Source organism: Lissotriton helveticus, chromosome 5_1, assembly GCF_964261635.1.
Source record: "Lissotriton helveticus chromosome 5_1, aLisHel1.1, whole genome shotgun sequence".
NCBI classification, from domain to species: domain Eukaryota; kingdom Metazoa; phylum Chordata; class Amphibia; order Caudata; family Salamandridae; genus Lissotriton; species Lissotriton helveticus.
Window position 1 is genome coordinate 2095795469 of NC_136065.1, and position 22230 is coordinate 2095817698.

Here is a 22230-nt window from a genome sequence, read left to right on the forward strand (position 1 = left end):
ATGTCAGTGCACCAAATACCAAGGCTGTGTAGTCCTGAATCCACCTCAGGCCTCTTTAATCCACTGCCAGACACTCCCTGCCCTTTTATCTCACTCTTGCAGTTTCCTGTTTTCTACTTTCATGGTGTTTTGTCAGGTTTTCTCTTTCTCCGTCTTTCCCGTTTGTAGGTTTTTCCCTCTTTTAATCTCGGAAAAAGCCTGATGAGAAAAAACATGAGTGTCATGCCCAAAACTGAATGCCGTTGACCCACATCAGCAACCACCGGCTCAAAATTAGGCACTGCCCATGGGTCTCAAACTATAAGCGCCACACAAGTACTCTGAGCTTCTACTTCCTACACTCACAAGTATTCTGAGGGCCTGGACCTCACACTTCCTGAGTCTCTGTAGCCTGCCCAGCGAAATAATATGTATTCCTGACAGTCTCAGAAAGAATTTGATATTTGCCCAATATGCGTTTATCTCCACATAAGTTGTGGGAGATGTGTGGACCACAGCCTGCCTATTTCTTACACTCAAGACTGTAAGGAGGGGCATATCTGTACTTTCCTCAGGGCCAAGGAGAATCTAGCTGGTCGTAATGTGGGAATTTCAAAAATGTGACATAGTGCTTCGAGCCCAAGGGTCTCACACCTGTCTGCACCTCTCTTGTGCTCCGAGACCCAGGGTCTCACACCTACCTGCACCTCTCTAGTGCTCCGAGACCTAGGATCTCACACCTACATGCACCTCTCTAGTGCTCCAAGACCCAGGGTATCACACCTACCTGCACCGCTCTAGTGCTCCAAGACCCAGGGTCTCACACCTACCTGCACCTCTCTAGTGCTCCGAGACCTAGGATCTCACACCTACATGCACCTCTCTAGTGCTCCGAGACCCAGGGTCTCACACCTACCTGCACCTCTCTTGTGCTCCGAGACCTAGGGTCTCACACCTACATGCACCTCTCTAGTGCTCCAAGACCCAGGGTCTCACACCTACCTGCACCTCTCTAGTGCTCCAAGACCCAGGGTCTCACACCTACATGCACCTCTCTAGTGCTCCAAGACCCAGGGTCTCACACCTACCTGCACCTCTCTAGTGCTCCAAGACCCAGGGTCTCACACCTACATGCACCTCTCTAGTGCTCCAAGACCCAGGGTCTCACACCTACCTGCACCTCTCTAGTGCTCCAAGACCCAGGGTCTCACACCTACATGCACCTCTCTAGTGCTCCAAGACCCAGGGTCTCACACCTACCTGCACCTCTCTAGTGCTCCAAGACCCAGGGTCTCACACCTACCTGCACCTCTCTAGTGCTCCAAGACCCAGGGTCTCACACCTGTCTGCACCTCTCTAGTGCTTCAAGACCCTGAATACCACGCTTCCCGTCTCTCTCTCCGGTGTGCTTAACCTGAGGAACTCGTGATATCGGTACCTGTCTAGTGCTCCGGGCCCCTGGTGCTTACACTTCTCAGGGCTGTGAGGCTCTGGATCCAACCCTTCTTGTGTCTCTCTCATTTGCTGAACCTGAGGTCTTACTCTACCTGAACCTCCCTAGTGCTCCCCATCCATGCTACTTACACGTTATCCCTCTTTCTAGCATCCCTAACCCAGAAACATTATACTATCCGCCCCCCTGTAGTGCTTGAATGCCCAGGGTGTAACACTATCTGCATCTCCCGAATGTTCTGAGTCTCTTGATTGCACATATCCTGTATCCCTATAGGTAGGGTGACCAGGTGTCCCCATTTTGCCAGGACAGTCCCTGTTTTTAACCAGCTGTCCCAGCAGATTTCAAGAAATGTAGCTCATGTCCCTGTTTTTGGAGGGGGTCGACTTAAAACGGTGGGAGGTGTTTTCTATATTTTACAAAGCAGGGATAGTTAGCAGTTGTTTCAAGAAAGCAATGTAATTAACAGGCAAGCTACTGGGTTTAAACATTGCATTTTAATTAGGTTCTTACTGCCTGTTCTGTAATTCTCTGCTGAGGAGCGCTCTCGTTGCTTGAAGTAAAATTGTAGTCCTTCTTCTATTTTTGTGAAATGTCCCCGTTTTTGGCTTTAAAATTCGGGTCACCCTACCTATAGGCCTCCCAGCCTGTCGACCCTATATCATCTGCCCCTTTCAGTGCTCTGATCCCGTGCTAGTAACACTTCCTAGTGGTCCAAGCTTCTGGACCTCACACTTCCGGCCTTTTTTGAGTGTTCCATCTGAGGGACTCGCGCCATGGGGATCTATCTAGTTCTCCAAGCCACCGGCATTCATACTTCCTGCCTTTATCCAGTGTCCTCCACGGTGGGGCTCACATTATCCGCCCCCTCTAATGCTCCAAACCCCTGGTGCTCACACTTCTTAGTGCTAAGAAGCCCTGGACCTCAATGAGCTCTGCAATGCAAAATCTGTCAATACAAAAGCACAACACCTCATAAATGCAATGAGGTTCTCTTTCAAGAAAGTAAACAAGTGTTTTTAAGATTATAAGATACCCGAGGATTAACACAGTAAACAGCATTATTAATCACCTGCATTAAGCCTCCTTTGGCCTACCAATGAACGTCAAACAAAATGAGTTTGCATGGAAAGTTTGCTAAGCTCTCACCTGCCACTGTGGTGCGGGTTTGTTTAATTTTTATTATTCCTTCAGGTCTCAACTTTGCTCATGCGGTGGATTGTTGGTTCTTGTGACATGTATGCGGTCAAAGCAGGCACTTCCCAATTTTAATGAAGGTGCTAATTGTGAACATTTATTGCTGCACTTATTTGCTTGAAATATACAAATGATGTTGTCTAAAAGAGAGGAGTGAGAGGCACATTGTTACATTGTTGCACCGTGTGCACGACTACAAGTCCTCCATATTACCCAGTTGGGTGCCCGTTACATAAACAGCACGCGGGTGATAAGTGCCGGAGGCCACCACAACTGGCCACCGTCTCCAGGAGCAGCCAGTCCACCAACAGAGAAAGTCTCACCCATGATTCTCTGATGGTATAATCATGTATCCTTCCACAGAGAGGTTTTAAAGCCACCTCAGAAGAGTGGGAGAGGCATACACTAATTGTATAGGCCCGTCTAACAGACCTCAAGACCCCCTTCTTAGATGGTGGTCTGGTAGTGCCAGTACATAAATCTATGATGTCATAGCAGCCTTAGTGCTATGCATAATGCAAGTGTCTTACTAGCAAGGGTTAGGCTCCTCAAAGAAGAGTCATATTGTGTAGCGTACTTTAAGGGGCTTCATGGGGTCACTGGGACCCCGCTCCTTGGGACATTGTACTTTGCACTCCTCCCTGTGAGTGGAGATGCATGGTATGATGCCCCGACGCATCAAAATATATGACATTAGTGTCCTACTTGCATTGGTTCTTATAAGAAATTGGATTATTATTTGAGGTGGTTGACTGCCCACCACAAGGAACAATCACTGCCCTTGTCAGAGTAACCCACTAAATGAACCGAGCTCAACCCTCTGGTAGCTATGGCACAGAGCAGGCAGGCTTAACTTATGTCAGTGCGAGTTAAGTTTATTTGTTAGGTTCCTTTAAAACTGTATACAATAATATATATTAGAACAGATCAAATCAGCACACAATAAATACTTAGGGGCTCATTATGATGGCGGCACCATAACGGTGATGTGACCGACCGCCAGACGTGCGGCCGCCCCACCGGCCCAATTAGGATGCGCCCACCATACTGGGCGTCGCCGCCATGGAAAGGCCTTGAACAACCCACATCATAATATGACTGGCAGTGCCTGCTAGGCACCGCCACCATATTACTGTCCAGCTCCGCCCGCGATACCCACCGCAATTATAATCTAACAGTGGGAAAAATATGTTTGATGGCAGAAGGACCGCCACCGCAGGACCGGTGGTGCGGTGGCAGTCTTTTTGCCATCATAATCACCCCTTTAATAATTATTGCTGTAAAAGGACAAAAACAATGCAAACTAAAACTATTTACCCTAGTCCAGCTCCATAAAACAGTCTATGACTTTTATCCCAAAACTTAACGGTCAAGCTTACAATTTTTACAGGTTGGGCCACAGCTTCAGGGGAGAGCAACTGAAACTGAATAAAAGTGCCTAAAAAATTGTTCTAATACCTTCAGCTTTAAAAATAGGTTTTAGGTATTTTTTACGTTCATCGAGCTGGGATGGACACAAGCATTCTATGTGTTCAATAGACTCCTTAGTTGTTTTAACACACCCTACATGCATTATAGAGCAAACATTCTTAACTTAAGGCAGTGTGTAAACTATACATGCTGTAACAAAACAGTAATAAAGTTAAATTGCAAAAATATAAAAATCGCAAACCTAATTACACATGTAGAGTAAAATGTAATAAGCAAAATAACACTAAGGACAAACATTCAATTAGAGGCACTGGAGATACACATGTATTAACGTTTAGGTGGGAATACACTAGTAATCTCAAAGCGTCAATTATAGTCAATGGTTGCGGTAGATCGGGACCTAGGTGTAGGGTGAAGCTGGCCATGAAGTAGCCCGAGTTGGATACACCAACCAGGTACCTCCGGGCCAAAGATTCTACCTTCTGACTTAGGGCCCCGATTATAATGTTGGTGGTCCTAGGGCCACCGTCACAATCTGGTGGTCCGCCCACCCGCATACCTGGTGGTCCAATCACTGAACAAGGATGCAGGAGGTGAGACCGCATTCAGACCACTGCCAGAACGCCACCACCGCCAGGATATTGGGTCCCGCTGCAGTGTATGGAGGCGGTGCCAGCATCAGAACCGCCATGGGGATTACAACCTTCTTTCCCGCTGACCTTTTTATCGCGGGATCTTGCCATGAAGAGGTCAGCAGAAAGAAAGGTAAGGGGCCCCAAACAGGGTTGCAGGGTAATTCAGGCCAGTGGAAATAGTGGCTGGGGTACATGCTGTGCCCCCTTTTGCCTGCACTGTGGTGCGCTCACTGTGTGCCATGCACGACATGGTGCATGGCAACAGTGCATCCGACGTGATGCAGGCACTGCAGTGCAGCGGCATTGCCTCCAGACCCACTCATTAAGCCAAAGCATGCCGCCGCCACAAGACTGCTGCTTGCACACCGCCAGCCCAGCGGTGAACTTGTGCTGTGGCGGTGGGGATGCTGCCGGCTTGGCAGCAAAACCCTGACAGTCACAGCAGCGGGCTGGCGGTGGGCTGGCAGCATGCCCATTAACATCGTAATCAGGCCCTTAGTCTTTAAGTTCCAATCCATTACAGGAGTACACTTCTAAAGCCTCTAGGACCTCACAGGTCAGGCAGAGGCCAACAGCAGGGTTCAGTACAGGTCCAATTGCCACTGGTCATCTGGGTGCTTCCAAAAAAAGGCCTCTTGAAGCATGTTTTCACCAGGTAGCCACACAGTAAGTCAGCCAACTGGCGCTTGAGGTGAACTTCTTTGTTCTGTGGTAGCAGGTTCAGTCTTCCAGGTCTCCTCTCAGGTCATGAAGAACTGGTCCAGTCCCATTCAGATCTTCTGAAGGTCCAGAAGGAGTTCTGAAGTGATGTGCCACATTTATGCCTTGAACCAGCTATGGCAGTGGGTGACCCCTGGGTATGACCTAAGCAATGAGAAAAAAAGTTCCCAAGGCCAACCCTTCAGATTTTTATGCAGTCGTTCCTATTTGCCTTGCTGCCTAGAAGCCCAAAATGCCATGTGTCAGGCATTTTCAAGATGCTGAAAATCTTCAGCTACACTGGACTTGGGCTCTGAGGGCAGGCTGTGTGTGGGGGAAGTATACCCTGTGCCTCCACATCTATCACTGACATCCAGTTTGGAGCAGGTACTGTACCCACAACAAACCTAGGCACAGACATCTGTTAGGACAAAAGCAGGGTTTTTCTGCACCCAGACAGTGGATATACAAGAACTGTCTTGGCATCCAGTTTTTCCCCTTTCAATTGCACCCCAAGTGTTATATGTAAACCTGGAGACAAAGATCTGGTAGGACAAATGCAGAATACTTCAGCAGATTGTGTGGTATTGCAACACACGTGCCTTTACGTTGAATCCTGAAAGTAGTAAGTTCACTCTGTGAATCCCGAAAGTAGTAAATGCATTCTGTGAATACCAAATAGTAGTAAGTTTAGGATTTAGTCTTAAGTTCATTCTGTGAATCTGGCCCGTAGTGATTACCATCGGACTTGCAGCAGGAAGTGCCGTCGAAGGCCTTAGACCGTATTTGTAGAAGCCACAACCATGGGTATACTATCAAAACCAAGGGTGTGCGCATTGCATGGTCAAGCCAAATGAGGGGTGCAGGAGTGAGCAAGGTCATTCTAATTTATAGAGGATGGCTAACCCTCTGACATTCCTTACCCTCTCATGGTGAACTTAACCACACTGAGCCATTTCCCGGCTGTGCTCAGTTCTGGCTAGAACTCAGTGTCTGTACCGATCACCTACACCCATGGCAGGCATGGCGTACTCAACGTCCTTTTCTGTTACAACCAGCTTCACAGGCTCTATTTACCAGCAGCAGCTTCAACAATTAGACTGACTGCCTACTCACGCCGGGTCAGTGAGATGTGTGAAGCGAGGAAAGGACGGACCACGGCATACTGCAGAGCCAATCACAGCTACTGAGCAGTTACCGCTGCAAATCTCCAACAGAGTGTTAAGCAGACGTGCTTACATCTGGCGTGCATGTTTGATCCTGGCAAGCCAATGCTGATCAGTTCTGCGGGCAGAGTGGAGTGGTGGAATTTATTAATAATTCATTGTTACAAGAGTAACGTGGAATTACTAAATTCCTGCAATTCCCCGGGCGTAATTAAAAATTCCTCCCACCCCTAATTTAGATATGCTTGTTGCATGATGTTGAAGGGAGGTCAAGTGGACAGGAATATAAATTGCCACCCCCTCGAAGAGAACATGTTCTACTGGCAGGTGGTCTAATGGTACTTTGGTTTACTTCCTGAATTACCACTCAGTTATCAAGTATGAAAAATTCTACAGATCTTCCCTGTGGCTAAGCACATCACTGGCCAATAGAACCAAGAGTCCAACCTACCCAGGAGTATTTAAGACTCAGTGTCATGCTAAAGTAAACTTGTGAGTCAATAACAATAGGAATTTCCTGTACACTAGGGGACTCATGAGTCTCTTGTTGGCTCTGGACTAAGGACTCACATGCACACTATATCTTTTCGGCGCGAAATCGGACTGACAGGACGTTGAGCTGACTGTGACCAAAAAATGGGGACGACCTGCACGTAGAGACTATATCAGATGTGTGGCCTATCACAGCTTATACTCTTTTTGCGAACCCCTACCTGATGCAAAAAAGAAAAAGAAAGTTTTTCTCAGTACGGCGCTCAAGAGAAAAGTGGCTGGTTTACATTTGCGTCCTGTTCAAGTTACGTCATCTTTTATCTTTGCCATATCATTATAGGACACATTCCCCAATAAGTATAGCCCATGCATTTTTTCCATTGGAGATTATACTATCCTGTTTGCTGCCAAATCAAGTGAATCTTGCCCTGAGGAAGCCCGCTTCGGGCGAAACGCATAGGCTGTGTCTTGGCTGTTTCATTGGTTCTTTGATACTGAAAATGTTGGCTGTCTAATTGTATCACTGTGTATCACCGTGTCAAAAAGATTCATTAAAAAAAAAGTCTTTTTATGCTTCAATGAAGGACATCAGCTGTATTTTGTTACATTGATACTTTTTTCCTTTACTGTTTTCTTGGTTGCCTCTCCAAGTGCTTGCTCGATATTCACACTATATAGCAGTCCATCTGCCCAGCCAACACAATACTTCCCAACCCCACCCTTTAACTCCCTCCCTGTCCTGCTCCTTGGCCTCCTTCCAAAATCCCAAAAGCGTAGGGCACGCAACTGGTTCCTGGCAGTAATCTGCTGGACCATTCTAATTGCCCTAAGCCCTTACCCTGCGGGTTGAACCAGTGTTTTCGTCTTTCCCTCTGGCTTAGAGCAATGCTGTTCTAGCCTTTGATAACTTTGTTAGCTAACCCCTTGTCAGACAACACTGCAAGCTTTTTTGCATCATTTTAGTCAACTCTCTAATGTATTACGTAAGTGGGGTAGAGCACTCATCCTTGAGTCACTAAAATGCCCCTGCATGTAATTTTGATTTGGTGTTAACTATAGGCATAGAAACTCACATTTTAAAAAAGAGAGAACACCTGAAATGGGGAATAGTGCTTCTCTGATATATGCAGCTTAGAGTGCAACCTTTTATTGCATTGCTATTGACCTGGTAATATTTAGTTTTGCTTTGAGATTAAAGTACTTCTCTTTGATTTAAAAGGTATGCAGTGGGTTCAACAATACATTATTGTGTGTGTTGAGTGGCTGTTGAATCTTGAGCTCTTGATCCCTCACACTACATCCCTCAGAAGCCTGGGACTGCGCATCCTTGCTAGCCTGAGAGTCTACTGTGGAAAGTGCACAGTTTGCAAATACTTAATATGGACCCCAGGAAACCAGTGGCAAACCACCTCAACCACCATGGTTGGGCCCAGTAACCCCGCCTGGTCTGTGGCACCCTGAATGTGGTCTGACACTTACATTTCTTTATGAAAGCCATAAAATAATTTACTAACCACCTATAGAAACGTCATCCAATTTTTCATCATTCTAGTGTCTACTACCAATGACAGGTCACAGTGGATGAAACCCAGGCAAGTAAACTGGTACCCTGTCTGTGTGCTAACACTTTCACAGTAAACCAGAAAACCCAATAACCTGCTCCTTGAATTCACTGAATTAGCTCCATGTTTTCCCACAAAGCTCTAGCTTACAAGCTTTCAGTGACAAAACAGTTGGCCACAACACTGGTAGCATAAATCAAATGTGTAGGTTGGTTTTCTTTCCCGAGTTACTCTGTGCCTAATATGGAATTTTGGGCTGTGTCACAGTGAGACCATAACTGACCAAGCTTTGACCAAGTGTGGTGTTGCTAGAGCCACAGGGAGAACAAGGGGCATATTATCAATAGACGGCAAAAAATATCGCAAATCGCGGTTAGCGCTTTTTTATTTATCACCGTCTATCACTGGAACTTATTGCCCGGTTAGCGTGTTATTACCAGCGCAAATCACGGAGGTGATAAAAGTTCCAGCGATAGCGGGGATATCGCTGTTTTCCATGGAACAACGCTGGTTTTGTAGACCATGATTAGGATTTATTGTGTGTTCATCTTCTGCAGTCAACTTGGGCTCTTGCTTCAAAAGTCAATGTGAGTAGTTAAGAGGATTTTAAATTCACTCTGCTAGAGTCTCCTCCTCGCCAAACAAGGGCTCTAAAGACAGGTATCAGCAAAGACTCTAGTGCAATAGTCTAGACTCACCCTCGTGAGGCTTGTATTTAATGCCAGTCAATGGTTACTTTGATAAAACATCAACATATCTCAAGGCTTATTGAATTGAGAGTTGGAAACCCTACCCACCCTCTTCATTTGGGACAAGACGGACAATGTGAGCTTTAAAGACTGTACCCAGTTGTTCTGTGTTTTGTGTTAGGGACATCTCCTGAGATTAAAGCCTCACAAACAAGTCCATATTTTGGTATTTGAATAGCACAAACCTAGCTGAATGGTAGCGGAGCTCGGGGAGGATCCAAGAGGGGAAACATCCTTTACAACGCAACTTTTACCACACAGTGCCTTTACGATGCAACTTTTACAATGCAAACCATTACAACGCATTGCGCTGGGGGGCGCTCTAGGATAGGGAATAGGTTTAATGTACTATCCAACACCTTCCCTACTATCCACGGGGACTGGAGTTGGAATAGTAAATTAAACTATTCGCTATCCAGCGCCCCAAAGCACTATGCGTTGTAATGGTATGCGTTGTAAAACTTGCAATGTAAAGGTAGGCGTTGTAAAAGTATGCGTTGTAACGTCATCCATCCATCCAAGAGCATTGTTCTGATCCCAGTAACATGCATCAGGATCTACTTCATCTGGGAAACATGGGATCCGGTCACAGGGAAAAGTAGAAGGAGTGATAGGGCAATGTCTAAAATTGAGCCTTCTCTACGTTAGCTTTGGTTGTTTATTTATATCGTTGAATCTTGGGATAAACAACAATGGACTGGGACGTGTCCCAAAGTGATTACCAGTGGCAGAGATTAACTAAAGCATTCCATCCATCCCTTTTTTGTTTACTATTGATGAATATTTGTACTATTTTTGTATAGTATAGGGTTTGCATTTACATATTTATACGTTTTGATTTTCCAATAGACACAACTGTGGAGAACTTTGACATTGTCTCAGATGGTCGGACATCTAGTTCCAGAAACCAACTCAAATGTTCCTGGAAAGATCAAAACTCGGCCCCAACCCTAAGCAGCCTTCGCCAGCTCCCATCTTCGAGTACAGTACTGTGCCTCCACCATAGACACCTGCCGCAGCCAGTGCGTACACCTGCGTCTCCATATCTGCCAGCTCTCAAGATGGTCCTTCTCATGAATTACTTTACTTGATTTTATTTTATTTTATTTTATTATTTTCAGAAGACTTTGGCATTTTAAAAAAATATGCTCCACTCCAAGCCTAGCAAGGATTTGCGACCTTCTTTCTGGTTTGCCCAGCCTGAAGAAGGCCAAGTCTCGAAAACCTTCAAGCTGGGAGATGGAAAGAAATTAGGCAGGTGCCTAGAGGTGTTCACATTTGCAGGAAGCGCCGCACAGTATCCTTAGAGTAAAGTACATAAATACCACAGTTTGTCAACCCTTGGCAGACACAAAGACCAATTACCATCGCTCCAGGAAGAGGACGTCAGGATGAACTCTGTAAAAATCTGCACAAATACAAACAAAATTAAATCGTTTAAAATGAACGGCTACATGGCATAGTAAAAAGTTACAATATTGAAATACAAAATTTAAATACATATAAACAATTAATAAAGTTACAATATTGAAATACAAAATACTAAATATAAGCATGACGTGGCTGAGAATTTGTGGAAGATTAGAGCACCTCTTGCAAAACAAAGGAAAAGCCTGTGGGCACCGGGCACGTAGGATAAGAATACACAGAGGGGCGGGCAGGGCAGTGCCAGCTATGGTAAGAATCCTGAAGGACGTGATCTAAGAGGGGCCACGGGGGGAGATGAAAGAGAGCTGCTGGAGGTGTGAGAAACGAGACACCAGGACCCCCGAGCCAAAGAAACAGCCCAGGGCAGGAGCAGCGGGGAGAGAAAGACCAAGGTGACCCCTGGAAAGACCCAACGAAAACATTCACCGAGCACGTCACGGGGTCTCCACTCGGTCTGGGAAGCGCCCGCCCCCCATGTGTTCAGTCAACCTGAAACAACTGCTTGCGCCACATCTGATAATAATAGGTAGACGTTTTTGTAGCGCTTCGTGTTATACTTTAGTCGTTTACGAGCACTACAAATTACGCCTATTACTATGACCCAGTTCAATGGCACTCAATTTACCGACATCAGGACATAGATAGAAGGATGAAAGGCTGTGTAGGCGGCAGGCCGTATCCGGATTCGGACTCGTGATCTTCAGATTCTTGTTTACTGTTTTCCTTAGCTTTTTCTCAGAATTTTAAAAACGCAGCAACCACGAATCAGAACTGTAAATAAATTAAAATGCATAGACTACAACATTGAAAATGCATTTAAATCAATATAAAGTCCAATGGGTGAAATGTGAGCAATTTGCTTCCACATAATTATGCAAAATTATGTAAAAGTACGGTAAAATAATGCGAAAAGGTGCATATCACCCGAAATGCACGTCTGTCATTTTCACTGTTTTACAGCAAAAGGAACACTTGCATCAATTCTTGTGGATGCACTTGCAATCGAACAAAAAAAAAACAAAGATATCGCAATTAATCGGCTGATTGCGTTTTGCTTTCTCTTGGATTTGTAGTACATTTTTTACCGTAAGTTTTTCCCGTGAATGTCGCATAATTCTGCAAAGCGGTGTAATGGAGTAATAAGGGGAATTTCATGCAACAACTGTAATGCGAAATTCCCAATATTACTGAATTATGCTGGCGCAATTGACATATATCCCAGGCCTATAGTTAACACAACAGAGGTAACAGAATAGATGAGCTAGCCTGCACCCATGCCAGGCACAATCAGCTGGAAACATCACAAGAAAGAAGAAACCAAGGGCCTTATTTATGAAGGCCTTGCGCCGCCGGTGCGCCACTTTTAAAATGGGAAAAAGTGACGCACCGGCGGCGCAAGGCCTTCATAAATAAGGCCCCAACATCAAAGGCACACACAAAAATATGGAGTAAAACCAATGTGTTATTACGGATCAATAAACATTGTTGAGAAATACAAGTTCAATATAATCCTCCAATCAACCTCTAGAAATCTTGTTATGCTTATAAGGATAATCTAACCATATATACATAGATTTTTGTAACAATGCATGCACTGTTACATGTTACACACATGTTACACACACACACACACACATGCCCTTGGGGCATGTATGCCCAACATCTGTACACATGCATATTTCAGGGGTGCAACAAGGTGCCCTTTTGGTACCCTTGCACCCTTGAAATTGCATGCGCTATTTACGAATACCAATTGGGTACTCGCAAATTGCGCATGCAATTCCCATTCATTCCTTAATTGCGACTCGCAATTTGAGTGTTGCAATTTAGGAATGTGTAGGAATCGCTTTTTTTTAGCGATTCCTACATGCAAAGGCTTTTGCGATTCAATAATTGCGATTCCTTAATAATAGCAATTAAGGAATCGCAAAAGCCTACCTTGATGCATGTGCCCCTAAATGTATGAAGCATTTTTGCAGTCGCCAATAATGAATTTTCAGAATCGGGCCATTTCTAGACCTGGGCAGTGAACTTCGGTCTGTTTGCGGAGTTTGCAAAGTTTTTTGGACTCAGCGCTCCACCGAGCTCACGGAGTTCCAAAAAACTCTGCACTGAGTAGCGGAGCAGAGTTTTTTCCCCACTCACCAACAGTAAGTTGGCGAGCGTGAGCGAGGAAAATCCAATGCTAGACTGCTTCCCAGTGAGATTTCTCAACGTGGGCGGGCGGTCGCGGATGGTCACTACCACTTGCGTTGAGAAACCTTCCGTTCGCATTGAGGAAGCTGCCGCTCAAGTAAAACTTCTACTCGAGCAGCAGAAAGAAGCTGCGCCCCTGCTGCGGGTGATGCTGTTCGCGATGATTTCACAATGCAGGACAAATCGCTGGTGCTAAAAATCAGCGCAAAGAGCGAAGTAACGCACCCCGCCGCTTGTGGAACTCTGCATAGTTTGGCAGAGTATTTTTGTCACTACACGGAACTCTGCCAACTCTGACCGTAAACATGCATTTTGGTATGTTTTAATCCCAAATTGCGATTCAGTAACATGTTACCGAAATGAAATTTGGAATTTCGAATACATACCGATTTGCCATTTAGAAGGGGCGTGTTCAGGACGTCCCTTCCAAATTTCGAATCAGAATGGGATGTATGAATGTTTTGCGACCGAAATGCAGTCACAAAACATTCACACTTTACCACCAACTCAAAGATGGGAAGGGGTCCCCTCGGAAGCTCTTCCACTTTGAGAATGTTTAAAAACATGTTTTTTAAGAGCAAGTAGTGGTCCCACAATTTTAAAGAAATTTTAAATTACCATCAACTTGAAGCTGATGGTAATTTGAATTCCAAATTGCGAAAATGCAATTTGCTAAAATTTCCTTAAATGCAAATGCCTTTGGGCTTGATGCATCAGAAATAGCATTTTCCCGGTCAAAACGGGCTGATTCTGCGAATCGGCCTGTTTGTGACCGGTAAAATGCTTGATGCATGTGCCCCTTAATTTTTTATTTGTAAGAGCATCCCATTTTCCTTCAGGGTAAAAGGGCTGAATTAAAAAAAAAAAGATTGCTTTATTTAAAAACAATCACAGACATTGCGGTCTGCTGACTCCAGCAGGCCACCATCCCTGTGATTGCAGCGTATCCTAGTGGGTCACAAATTGCGACCTACCTCACGAGCATTGATGAAGTAGTTTTATTTGCAACCCTCTAGGAATCACTAATTGACCAGATATTACTTTTGTACATTGGTAATAGCGTTTACCAAATAGTTACTTGCAAAAAATTCATATTTGGTACTCACTATTACTAATCTTTGCATATCTAGTCCTATATCTCTGTCACATGCAAAGATCTTTGCAATAAATCAGCTGCTTGTTTATTAAGCGATAGCAATTGATTTATCAATGAAATGATTTGGGCAGAGCCCTTGACTGAAGTCCCTAGAACTATGCTCATTCTTTATTTAATTTTTTTTTTATATAGCGCACAGTTACCCTAGGGCATCCCAGCGCTTATCCAGACACCATCAGATAGTAAAAAAAACGGCAAGGTAGATGCACTGAAGCAGGGAACAGGTAGGTCTTGAGACATTTGCGGAACCGCAGAGTACAAGACTCGGCGCGAAGTTTAAAAGGGAGCGAGTTCCACAGCTTCGCCGTGTTAACTGAGAATCTTCTCCCGCCGGTACGAGACCTATTAATTCTAGGGGCTAAAAGAAGGTGTTTTTGGTCAGAGCGCAATGATCTGCTCGCTTTGTATGGGACCGCTAAATTCTTTAGTATAGGGGGGCCTTTCCCCAAAAGAATTTTGTGGGCTGTACAGAGTGCCTTGAATGTAACTCTCTCCCGCACTGGGAGCCAGTGCAGCGCCTTTAGAGCAGGTCTCGCTGATTGCGTCCTGGGAACGTCCATGAGCAATCTTGCCGCTGCATTTTGGACCTGCTGGAGTTTCTTAAAAATGGATTCAGGAGCGCCCAGAAAGATGGCGTTACTATAGTCCAATCTGGATGTTATAAGGCCCTGAATCAGCAGCTTCCTAGTTGTTACAGGTAGAAGGGGAAAAATTTTACGGGCCGACCGTAACAGTGCGAAGCACACTCCTGCAATTTCTTTGCTTGGGTCCGGAGTGACAAGTCTTGCTCTAGCCAGACTCCCAAGCTCTTGATCACCTCTTTGGGGTCCGGAAGGTCTCCCATACAGCTCGGCCAGCTGGTCAAAGGGAGAGAAGGAGTTTTACTCCCTAACAGCATTATTTCCGTCTTCGAGCCGTTCAGTTTGAGGGCTGATTCTTCCATCCAGGTGTGAACGTCCGACAGGCAAGAGTGCAGTATGTCCGGATTCTCTGCCAATTGGGATAGAGAAACCACCAACTGCGTGTCGTCCGCGTAACTGACGATCTTGATGTCATACGGTGACACTATATCCTCCAAGGGGGTCCATATATACATTAAACAATGTCGGGCTGAGAGAAGAGCCCTGTGGCACTCCACATTGGAGGGGGATCGAATTAGATCGCTCCCCGCCTTCCCAGACCTGGTGTGTTCGTCCGGTGAGAAATGATCTCACCCACTGCAGGGCAACCCCAGACACCCCTACCTCAGCCAGCCGCTGAATCAACACCTGATGGTTCACGGTGTCAAATGCCGCACTGAGGTCCAGGAGGATCACTGCCACTGACCCTCCTGAGTCCAGAATGCGTCTGGATTCATCAACGACCGCCAAGAGGACAGTGTTGGTGCCCTGACCTGGACGAAAACCGGTCTGCGAGACTCGAAGCAATCCGTTGGACTCCAAGAAGCCTGACAGTTGTTGGTTAACCAGCCTTTCAGCAATTTTGCTTATACCCGGCAACAGAGAAATGGGCCTAAAGTTCGACAGGTCTAAAGGATCCAAATTGGGCTTTTTTAAAAGCGCCTTAACAACAGCTGTTTTCCAAGTCGGTGGTACCAAGCCCTGGGCAAAGGAGGCGTTCAATAGATCTGTCACGGGAGCAACAATGGAAGCAGCTGCTAGTTTAAGGAACTTCATAGGAACCGGGTCCATAGGGGAACCACTTTTCAGGGATGCCAAAGCTTTGGAAACTTCGGTCACTGACACTGGGCCGAACGATTCGAGGTGAGGGACTGTCTCACTAGCCTGTGTTCCTCTGTTCAGATTCCCCTTATCCTGAATCAGCATGGGCTGGGGTAAGGTATTTAAAATCCTCACAATTTTTGAGTGGAAGAACTCAGCTAGCTCCGTACATTTCTGTTTGTTATAAATAACTGCCTGCACGGGAACTTTGAGAAGCTCTTTAACCACTTTAAAACTCTCTCTAGAGGAGCTAGCGGTGGATTTTATACGCTCTTCAAAAAATTGGGCTTTTGCCTGTCGAAGAGCGGACTTATAGCCCCTCATGGCGGCGCGATATTCCTCTCTCCTGGATATCTCCCATTTCTTCCTCCACAACCTCTCATTCTTTCAGGAACGTCACCTCATAATTTTCCTTCCCTTGGCGGAGTGCTCCTCGCATTCCCAGAAATCCAACTGCTTCTGAGGCCGTCATCCTTTGAAGAGGGTGTGACCTCACTGTGCACTTTAACCTGGACAAACAAAAGGGGGATTGAGGCAGTCATAACATGGGCGACCCTCAAATGACAGAGCACAGGCTGTGAGGTTGACTGATATATGTGCAGGGCACGCCGAGGCTGCAGGCACGAGCGTTGGATGGACGGAGAGCAGACATCTTCAATGTGTGTTCACCACATGATGCTTTCCAAGAAGGAACAATATGCCGCCCATTGCCGATATGTTTCTGAAAGTTTGTATAGCGCAGCGCTCCCCTGCCAATTACTTGGCCTCCAGGCGCCTTGTGTGGACACTGTGCTCAAGCCTGGGGAATATTCTAATTATACTGCCAACATGTACATACTTCCCAAAAATTTTTTATGAAATACACTTGAAATTAATGCAAAAAGAAGGGATGATGGACGGAATGCTGAATCATCCAACCATTTACTGCCAATCACAGAACTTAAATCCTTCATTTTTTTCGCACACCACGCCATTCCAGTTTTGACCCAGCCATACGCAAAACAGTCTTGACCCTGTTTCCCATGGGAACAGTGCAGCCAGAACTGCCAGGCAGGTCCTCCCTGGACCTGAAACATCCATCCTAGGACGAGTTTCAGGTTTTACCCCTCAACAGCCAGGATAGCTTGAATCTAGTGGCGTAGCAAACATGGGACCCACATCTGGGCATAACCACAGGTGTAAAAAGAACAGTTGATGGATGGAATGCTAAATCAATTGAACATTCACCCCAGTCACAGATCTGGGTTAAATACATCGTTTTTTTGCACACCACACCATTCCAGTTAAGACTCAGCCATATGCAAATCAGTCTTGACCCTGTCCCGCATGTGAACTGCCGACGCCGAACTGCCAGGCCAGGTCCTCCCTGGACCAGAAACAAGCATCCTAGGACCGGTTTCGGGGTTCTACCCCTCATCAGCCTGGAAAGCTTGCATATTGTCGCGTAGCGAGCACGGGGCCCACGTCTGGGCATGCCCTTACTACTTTGGGCAACAAATGCAAAAAGAACAGACGATGGACGGAATGCTGAATCATTCAGGCTGGACTGTTCCCAAGAGGCACAGGGTCTTTTGCCTTCTCGCCCTAAATGTGCCAGGTATGCCCAGACATGTGTCCCAAGCTCTCTGTGTCACTGGATTTAAGCTAGCCTGGCTGATGAGGGGTGATGCCTCGAAACCGGTCCCAGGATGCTTGTTTCCGGTCCACATAGGACCTGGCTTGGCAGTTTGGGCTGGACTGTTCCCATAAGGCACAGGGTCAAGACTGATTCGCATACAACTGGGTCTAAGCTGGGGTGGCAGGGTGAGCAAAAGAACAATGGAATTAACCCAGATCTATTTACTGGGGGTGAATGGTTGATTTACTTTGCATTCCATCCATCATCTGTGTGTCTTTTACTTTCTCACCCTAAGTGTTCCTGGTATGCCCAGATATGGGTCCTGGGCTCACTATTTCACTGGATTCAAGCTAGCCTGGCTGTTGAGGGGTGATGCCCTAAAACTGGTCCTAGGATGCTTGTTTCCTGTGCAGGGAGGACCTGGCTTGGCAGTTCGGGCTAGACTGTTCCCATGAGGCACAGGGTCAAGACTGATTTGCATATGTCTGGGTCTAAGCTGGGGTGGCATGGTGAGCATAAGAACGTTGGATTTAACCCAGATCTATTGACTTGGGGTGAATGTTTGATTTGCTATGCATTCCGTCCATCATCTGTGTGTCTTTTGCTTCGTGCCCTTAGAGTGCCTGGTATGCCCAGGCGTGGGTCCCGGGCTCACTGTGTCACTGGATTCAAGCTAGCATGGCTGATGAGGGGTGATGCCCCAAAACTGGTCCCAGGATGCTTGTTTCTGGTCCGGGGGGTGCCTGGCTTGGCAGTTTAGGCTGGATTGTTCCCATGAGGCACAGGGTCAAGACTGATTTGCATAAGGCTGGGTCTAAGCTTGGGTGGCATGGTGAGCAAAAGAACAAGGGATTAAGGGCCAGATGTAGGTGTCAAAATACTGGTCGAATTGGCCGAAAATACCGATTTTCGGCCGTTTCCGACCGGTATTTTGACATTGGTATGTAGGGGCACTGAAAACATACAGATTCGGTAATTTTACCGAATCGGTAATTTTACCAAATCGGTAAAGTTACCGATCGGTAAAATTACCGAATCTGTATTTTCCTATGTAGGTAGCACTTCTAACAGTACTACAGGGCCTTTAGAATTCGTTATTTACCATGTAATACAATTGCATGGTAAATAACGAATTCTTGTGTACATGCACATCTGTGCATGTACACCTGTGCCATGTGGCACACAGACATGCCCTAAGGGCATGTCTGTGTGCCACATGGCACACAAGCCAGTTACAGGGGTGCAACAGGGTGTCAAAGTGGCACCCTGTCCCCCTTGTAAATTCGGTATTTTTACCGATTCGGTAATTACCGAATCGGTAACTGCCATTGAATCCTATGGGCTTCAAGGCACTTTTATACCAAAAGACGGCACTCAAGCAAAAAAGTCACATGAAATACCAGCAAACCACAACTTACCCTAACAGTGTAATTTCATGAAATGTGCATGGAATTCCGCAAAAGTCTATGGGTAAAAATTAAGGGGTTTCACCCACCCCTCATCTAGCAGTTGTGATTGATCCAAAAAGACTTATTTACTGGCAAATTTCAGTCCTGGACCTCACTGGTGTGAGTGGGTAGACCTTCATTCTCAGGCCACATTGATATGGGTGGATGGAATTTAATTCTCAGATTACATTATTGTGGGTGGATGGAATTTAATTCCCACACTACATTCATGTGGGTGGGTGGAATGAAATTCCCAGACTACAGTGATGTGGGTGGGTGGAATACAATTCCTACACTTTATTGATATGGGTGGGTGAAGTTTCATTCCCAGACCACATTGATGTGGGTGGGTGGCTAGGAGAGATTTTTATTTGGAGGTGTTTCTTAGGGAGTGTGGGTCTTGCGTCACATTCCCATCTAACTTGTGAGTGTCAGGTGTATAGTGGATTCTCTACAAATGGTGGTTCTTGGTGGTAATGCTGAGTCTTAATCTGTGTTAGCTATGACTGTGCTATGCTGTTCGCGGTACTGAAACCAGGTGCACATTGTACAAGAATAGGCTACACATTCAATGAACTACGCTGAACCTGGCAGTGGAATATGCTGCACATTCAATGAACTACACTGATCCACTGATCCTGCCAGTGGCATATACTGCACATTGCAATGGAATATGCTCTTGCATGTGTCGGAATATGCTGCTCATTGTAATAGAATATTCTGTTCCACGTGCCAGGATATGCTGCTCATTGCAATGGAATATGCTCTTCCATGTCACAGGCCTTTGAGGATAAGATCACAACAATTTTGAACAATCTTACCACATCGCCAGGTTCTGCCTCTCAGATCTCGGGCCATCATACCTCCACGTTTACTTCTGAGAAACATGTCAGTCTGGTGCAATTGAATAGTTTTCCCCTGCCGTCCTTTGAAGATTTTTGTGTACTGGCAGACGGGGTATCTTCGGGTTCGCCATTTGACCCCCTCCCACCTAAATTTTGAAAATTGTTCCGGGAAGAGGTCTTCCCCCCCTGTTTTCTATCTGCTGTCAGTCCCTTGAGTCTGCACGGGTTCCGGACTGTTGGAAGCTGGCGGTGGTCTCCCCCCTCCTGAAAAAGGACACTTTGGATCCCAATTGTCCAGCAAACTACAGACCCATCTCGTTGCTCCCATTCCCAATTAAAATTCTGGAGAAACTGGTTACTAAACATCTTTCCAGTTCCATGGAGACCAACGTTTGCTTGGACGTGGCCCAATTTGGCTATAGACCCACCCATGGGACGGAGTCTGCGTTGGTGACAGTGCTAGATGACCTGCGGATGCGTGCCGACCAAGGTCGAGCTGCTTTTTTCGTATTGCTCGACATGTCGGCCGCGTTCGACACGGTCAACCATACGATCTTGATTGGGAGACTGGAGGAAATAGGGGTGTTGGGATCGGCTCTCGATTGGCTGGTGTCTTATCTTGACAACAGACACCAAATGGTGGCCCTGCCCCCCTTCAAATCCAACACCAGAAGGGTTGGGCAGGGCGTGCCTCAGGGATCAGCCATCAGTCCGATCCTGTTCAATCTCTACCTCCGTCCCCTGATCCAGCTGATAAAATCATTCGGCATAGCAGTCACCAACTACGCTGATGACACCCAACTGGTCTTCTCGTTTGAGGGCAAGGAGGCTGTGACACAGGAGACTTTCCATCAGTGTATGTCCACCACGGCGGAATGGCTGAGCCTTAACTCTTTACAATTCAATGGCTCCAAAACTGAGGTACTACACTGTTGAAGGGATCGTACCCCTAGGCCTCTTCCATTGAACTTTTGGCCTCCGTCTTTTCAGGGTACCAGCCTGCCGGCCGAATCGGTTCGTAACTTGGGGGTGATGTTTGACTCCAGCCTGCAGTTAGATGTGTCGATAAACAAAACAGTGGCCACCTGTATGACACTGTTGCATATGTTGCGGAAGATACTACCTATGCTCCCCGCACATGCCAGGCCAGAGGTAGTTCGGAGTATCATTTTAAGTAGGCTTGACTACTGTAACTCACTACTTCTGGGGGCACCTATGACTCTGATGGGAAAATTGCAACGTGTTCAAAACTTCGCTGCCAAATCGGCCCTCTCACGCCGACGCTCTGATTCATCCACGAAAGCACTCAGGGATCTCCACTGGCTGCCAATCCCCCAGAGGATTGATTTTAAAGCCCTTTGTTTGGTACATAAGGCCCTTCACGGCCAGGGCCCTTCCTCTCTGCAGGACTTGTTTTCCTGGTATGTACCGACTAGATCTCTCCGCTCGGCCTCAGCCCGTCTGGTAGTAGTTCCCAAGATCTTGAGGACCCGGATGGGAGGCCGATCATTTAGATTTACTGCGGCGAAACTGTGGAATTCCCTACCAATATGCTTGCGCAGCATGGATGATTTTATTCCCTTTAAGAAGGCTCTGAAAACTCATTTGTTTCCAAAAACTCTGTAAAATTCCCTTTGTAAGCTACGCAACTGTCCAAACACTGTGTTTGTATCATCCAAGTCGAAGCGCCAGGATACCCGACGGGTGACAGTCATTGCGCTATACAAATACACCAATACATACATACATGTGTCGGGATACGCTGCTCATTGCAATGGAATATACTCGTCCATGTGTCGGGATATGCTGCTCATTGCAATGGAATATACTTGTCCTACACAACCCTCCAAACGAAAGGACCTGAGACTAACCGTGACCAGTTGAGTCTTCATTTTCTAAACCTTTTGTCTTTGCCCTCCACGTTTTGCTGAATACGTTTTTGTTGGCTTTATGACTTTATACTTTACCACTCACTGCTAACTAGTGCGGAAGTGCCTGTGCTTTGCCCTTAAAACAGGTTGAATTAGGTTATGCCCAATTTACATATTTAAATTACTTATCAGTCCCTAGGAAAATGGCACTACATGTGCCCAGGGCCTGTTGTAAATTAAATCCTACCTTTGGGCCTGCAGCACTGATTGGGCCACCCACTTAAGTAGCTCTTTAAACATATCTCAGTCCTGCCATTGCAAAGCCTGTGTGCGCAGTTTAAACTGCCATTTTGACCTGGCAAAATAAGCCTTTTGCCAGGCCCTAAATGCCCTTTTTGATGCATACACTTCACCCTTAGGATAGGCCCTGTCCAGCCCAAATTGCGGGGTGCAATGTATTTAAAAAGTTGGACATGTACTTTTAAGTTTTACATGTCCTGGCAGTAAAAAAACTCTTAAATCATTTTTCACTACTGCAAGGCATTTATCTCCCATAAGATAATATTGGAGTTACCTTATTACAT